Raw genomic sequence first — 6,147 nt, 5'->3', positions numbered from 1 at the left:
ATAGAGCCCAGACAGGTTTCTGATCCCACTTTCATCCAAGGTTTACTCCCAGACGGAATGGGCTGGCGCAGTAAAAGGAAGTGTCAGTTTTGGTTTACTTTTCTTGCCTGAGCTCCCTGCACAGAATAACTTCCCCAAAGCTTCCCTTTCTGGACCCTTCTTCCCTCCCAGGGTCGCAGGTCACTCCCACTTCCCCTTGAGGGCCAGGGCTGAAGAGGAAGATCTGTCTGTTTGGTGGTGAGGGGAGGCCCATAGACGGTGACTTGACTAACAGACAAGCCCTGGCCTTAGGAGGAAGCCTTTCCCAGTTGGTAACTACACTTCCCCTCAGGGTCACCAACAAGTCTAATATGAAATAATAGAGGACATGGTCTCTTTGGAAGGGCTCAGAGTGCTTTCCTTTGAAAGCTGTGAGCAGCACGATTCCTTTGTCAGAGATGTCATTGGATTTGGGAGATGGAGCACGGGGTCCAGAAAAGTAAGAGGCGGGGAAGGCATGACTCTGGCGTGGACACCCACATCCAGGAGGTAGTGAAACACAGTTGATGACCGGTTGGGACAGGTGCTTAAGCAATTGGAGTGGGCGTTGGTGATGATAGTCACTGGTGATAATGAAAGTCTCTCAGTCGTGTCCAACTCTTTGTGACCCCATAGGCTGTAGTCCACCAGGCTCCTCTGTCCATGGGATTCTCCAGGCAAGAATACTAGAGTGGGTTGCCATTTCCTTCTCCAGGGGATCTTCCCAACCCAGGGATCAAACTCAGGTCTCCTGCATTGCAGGCAGGCTTATTCTTTACTGCCTGAGCCACCAGGGAATGAGCCAGTCACGGGTGGGGCCAGGGTATTCTATCCAGCTGAAAATCAGCCTGTCTAGCACATACTGCACTCACCACTGGGCTGCTCTGCCCAGCAGCTCAGGTGGCTGGAAGCCAGACAGTGCGTTTGCTGGGGAGCCAGGCTGACAAAGGCAAGAGCACCCACCCCTCTTCTTCTCCTGCTTCTGATTCAAGCACCCCGTAGACTCGGTTCCTCTAGCTGGAGTTACCCACTGTGTTCTCAGAGATGCTCATGCCTGTGGACATATGGACTGGAAGCCAGAGAGCCAACAGCATCCAGCGGCATCCATCCCCAGCAGGCCGCCTTTCATGCTTCCATGGCTATTATTACTTTCCTGCCTGGATGGGCTCTATATGCCCTGACAGCTTCCCATCTCCCAGACCTTTGGCTTTCCTCAGATCTCCAGGAGTGCTGCGGCACTGGTCTCTGGCTGTCTTGATTTCAGCCCCTGACCCTTGACATCTCCCTTCTTCTTCCTCAAGGAGTGAGCAGAGCCTGAGGTCGCACAACTCCAGGGCAGAATTCCCACAGTATTCTCATGAAAGGCCTCCCCGGCAGGCCTTCCATGGGATGCGGAGTTAACGGTACCCTCTGAACTTGGGCTTCCCTGCACTGTTACAGCTGTTGCCCTCCAAAGTGGGAAATCTGGTGAAGCCAGTTGAGAGATTCCCTCCCCCCCTTACATTTTTAGCTTGGCCTATTTCAGCGTGGCCACCCTCTTTTCCTTCTTTCTTGTAACAGCCCTCCTTGTCTTTCTGGGTCGGGTAATCATAGAAGCTGCTCCTCTGTCAGAGTGATAGGCACCTGTTTGGCTGGACACTATTCATAGTCTCACTGGATGTGGACACGTGCCCCAGGACAGTCCAATCAGAACACTTCCCTGGGATGTTCTCTGCACACCCTGGCAGAAAGACGCTCTCCTTTTGTTATGGCTTTGCTCTGTGGTGGCAGTCAGGCTAAAACTGCCTATGGGCAGGCCCTGCTCTTCTGTAGACCATAAGGAACAGGGAGGACTTAGTCAGGGTATCGGAGAGAGACGAAGACAGAGACAGAGAAGAGAGAGAACAGAATCATATCATTCGAATCCTGAAGTCAGCTCTGTCTTGGACTGCCCAGTTATATAAGCCTTTATTATTAAAAAAAATTCATTTTTCTACATAAGCCTTTATATGCTCAGTTTTGCTTAAGATAGTTTTAGCTGAGTTTCCATCTCTTACAGAACACCCCTGAAAGCCACAATACACTGGGTACCTTAGACATTACTTACAAATAACATTGGGTACCTTAGACATCAATTGCACAGGAGTTATAATGGTAATCCCAAAATGCACATTATGTTGTAAGCCCCCCTGATTGTGGGGCTGCAGAGGTGGGGCAAAGTCTCTGGCAACTGATTTTAAATCAAGTTAAAGTAACATATGTGAGCCAACCACAGCCAGCAGGCACACCCCACCAGCCCTCGCCAAGAGCGCCAGTAGAAGACAGCCTCTGAAGAGGGACCAGAAAGCATCCGGGTTGATTTGGGCTGCAGCCCCCATCCCAAATTTCCCCAGGGATAGAGACCAGCATCCTCACTACCCGGGGACCTGCCAGACATCCCCTGAGAGGACAGGGGAGGGCGGAATGCCTCTCGGTTTTGTTGTCAGCTAAAATGAATGGAGAGCTGACTGTTTCCACACTGCGGAGGGTACCCGGGCTGACGCACTGGTTGCCATGGTGCCCGAGTGCACTCTGCCGTTGCTGAGATCTCTGCACCTGTACCTGCAAAATACCACGGATGGGGAGCTTATTTTCGTGATTAAGGTAGTTAGTCATGCATTAACAGCCCAGGAGAGCGTGCTGCTGACCCGGAATGTGACGTCTCCGTAGGTCAAACAGAAACGCTTTGCGGATGCACTGGAACAGACAGTTCAATGTCACTTAAAAGCATTCACTGAGAAGCAGTGGGTGTCAGATTCCTGCAGGAGTCCGGGGAGCAGGAAGGTCTTGCCCTTTGGATAAGGAGGCCAGACAGCAGCGGCTGAAGGACTGGTGTGGAAATTCCGGGAACCGGAAAGAGCACAGCTTGGCCGGTGTTGGAAAGTCACCAGTGGGGAGAGAAAATGACTTGCAGAAATTTCAGTGTTGGTGGCTGCAGAGTGAGATGTCAGGGTGGTGAGGGTGTGATCAGACAGTGTCCTCCTGGGTCTCTTCCTTTCTGCTCCCTACATGTAGGTCACCTTGGTCCAGTCCATTACTATCAATTTTTTTCCCTGAAATACTGCAAGTTGACTCCTAGCTCTTTCCCCTGGAGTCATGTGGTCCTCTTCTCTGAATTAACCTCCAGCTGCTGGGCAGGTTATCATCCTATGGCTTGACCAGGATGCTCCCCCTGCTAAGGAACCTTCAGTGGCTCCCTTCTGCCCTCAGCACAGTATATTAGGTGCTCCATGACGATACCTGACTTTCCTTTCCAGCCCTGTCTCCTGCCTCTGTGCTGCGTCCTCTGTACCACATACACTCAGGTTTGGCCAGACAGAACCAAGCACTTGCTCACAACACCCTCCCCACTGGAAATCACTGGAAATCTCCTCCATGGACCCTTCCATATTCCCCTGAGCACACATAATGTCTTGCTTTCCCAATTCCCTTTTTACATGGTGCTTGCCAGTAACCCTGGATTACAATTATTTTATAAGATTTTGTGAACCTATTGAAGGGCAAGACCATGCCTAGTCATCCCTGTGACTACATTTTAACATAGTACTTATTATTGGTGCTCAGTTAGTGTTTGTGACCAGTAAATGAATAAATAGTTGAATGCTTATTTAGGAGTAAGTTGTTATAGGACATTTTTTCAAAATAGAGTCTAATCATGTGCGTGCATGCTCAGTAGTTGTGTCCTTTGCAATCCCCATGGACTGTAGCCCGCCAGGTTCCTCTGTCCATGGGATTCTCCAGGCAAGAACTGTCAGTGAGTGATGGAGCTGGAATTTAAACCTGGAGTATTGGACTCCAGAGTCCTTATTCTTATGCACTTTGCTGGTAAGACCATCCTGGAGGAGGAGATGACAGCTTATTCCAGTTTTCGGGGCGGGTTTAGGCTATTTCTTAAGTAAGTCTTGTATACTCTCCAATTCTAATGACTATTATTTAATTATTTCAGAAATACAGACAAATTGTTTTGGTTTTTAAGACTGCTCTGGGGGAAGGCTTTCCCAATCAAAATATATTTCACATAAAACCCTCGAATTGCAGACTCACCACACTCAGTCCTCTCATTCCTATGAGATTCTTCCAGGTTCCCGCCCACCTCAGCAGGATAGAGTCGCATGATGGAGTTAGTCCAAAATGAGGTGCAGACAAGTTAATCTTCATCAAGTTAAATGGGCTTATTTGTTATTTCATTCATCAAACGTACTTGGAACATTGGTTGTGTGATCCCTCTAATGAGAGTTGGAACTGGTGTATTTATTTGCCCTAAAGCTATATGGTTTGACGCTCGTCTTAACCATCAATATCCCTTGCAGTGTATGATATCAGGTGCCTTGAGACTGTGGGGCTTTCCTGGCGGCTCAGACGGTAAAGAATCTGCCTGCAATGCGGGAGGCCTGGGTTCCATCCCTAGGTTGGGAAGATCCCCTGGAGGAGGAGGGCATGGCAACCCACTCCAGCATCCTTGCCGGGAGAATCCCATGGACAGAGAGAGAGAGCCGGGCGGGCTACAGTCCATGGGGTCGCAAAAGAGTCAGGCACGACTGAGTGACTAAGCAGAGCACAGCCTTGAGACTGTAATTTGATGAGGACATCAGGAAGAAAGGAGCTTGCCGTAGCTCTAGGTGACATTTGGAGTGTCCCAGGCATCGTGACTCAGCTGTGAAAGGCTCTGGGCAAGTGAGGGAGCCTAATAGGATCTACCTGAGCAGGGAGCCTCAGCCCACGCCCATCCTGGAGCCCGGACCTCCTCATCTGGCTCTGGCTCCCACGGCTTTGGCAGCGACATGAAAAATCTTGGAGGAGACTCAGGGAGCAGAGGCACACACATTAATCAAAGCTTGCAAATGTTAGGGTTTAAAAAAACAAAATGAAAAGAACTAAGATTATTTGTCAATGAAGAGAAATTTTGTGGCTGCCTTCAAACCGATGAAAAGTAATTATGAAAAAAAAAAAAAACTGGGGATCGGCTTTTCTTAGTGCACATTGAATATGTAAAGAAATAGGTTTAGATGTAAAAATTGCTCCGTTAGGAGTGCTGTTAAGTACTGGAATTGGTCCCTGAAAGAAGTTAGAGAATGTGCTCTGATGGTTTTTAGAAAAGCAGATTGCACATCTATAATGCACATGTGTGTGGCTTTACCCAAGGATTGAAGGGTTGATGAAATGGTTCCCTAAATTCCTGTGTGCATGTGTTGTTTCTCGGTCTTGTTTGACTCTTTGCCACCCCATGGACTGTAGCCCACCAGGCTCCTCTGTCCATGGGATTTTCCAGGCAACGGTACTGGAGTGGGTTGCCATTTCCTCCTCCAAGGGATCTTCCTGACCCAGGGATCAAACCTGAGTCTCCTACATTGGCAGGTAGATTCTTTACCACTGAGCCACCTGGGAAGACCCCTCTAAATTCTTAGACACAAATTCTGTGACTTGTTCAGAATATTTCTGTGAGATTACCATAGGCAGCTGTGCATGTGTGCTAAGTGACTTCAGTCGTATCTGACTCTCAGACGCTGTGGTCTGTAGCCCACCAGGCTCCTCTGTCCCTGTGGACCTATGCTAATCCGAGAATACATTAACTAGGGTGACTCTGATGTTCCTGCAGCTAGCTGCCTTCTCCAAAATTCATCTGAAGATGTTTGCTTAGTATTTGTTTTGTATGAAGGCTATGGTTAAAACCATGGTTCCTGGAATCAGACAGGTTTTCATTTGTGTTCTCTCTTATCTACTATGTCTCATCTTTACAGCAACTTCCTCATCTCTCCTGGGTCTCAGTTTCTTACCTGGACAATGGGAAGATTATCTCTTACCTCAAGGGATTGTGTGTGTGTGTGGAAAAGAAATCTGCTACTGTGTGGGAAGTACTTTATAGTTCCCAGTACTTGATGATGAGTAAATAATAAAATGTTGCCAGATATTACTGTTTGCTTTGCGATAATAATAATTGGAAACATTATTTTCAAAAGTCATGATACTCCATTTAAGTGATCACATCATAATTTATGAGGTATTAAATTTTTCCCATTTGAAATATAGACTCTTACACAGCTTTTGCCCTGAAGGACTCCTTTTCCATAAAGGTGCAACAGTTCAAATATGCATGCGGGGATGCACAAGCAG

The sequence above is a fragment of the Cervus elaphus genome, chromosome 30 (genome assembly GCF_910594005.1).
Source record: "Cervus elaphus chromosome 30, mCerEla1.1, whole genome shotgun sequence".
NCBI lineage: Eukaryota > Metazoa > Chordata > Mammalia > Artiodactyla > Cervidae > Cervus > Cervus elaphus.
The sequence above is the reverse complement of the archived record's forward strand: the minus strand, read 5'-3'. Positions refer to the sequence as shown.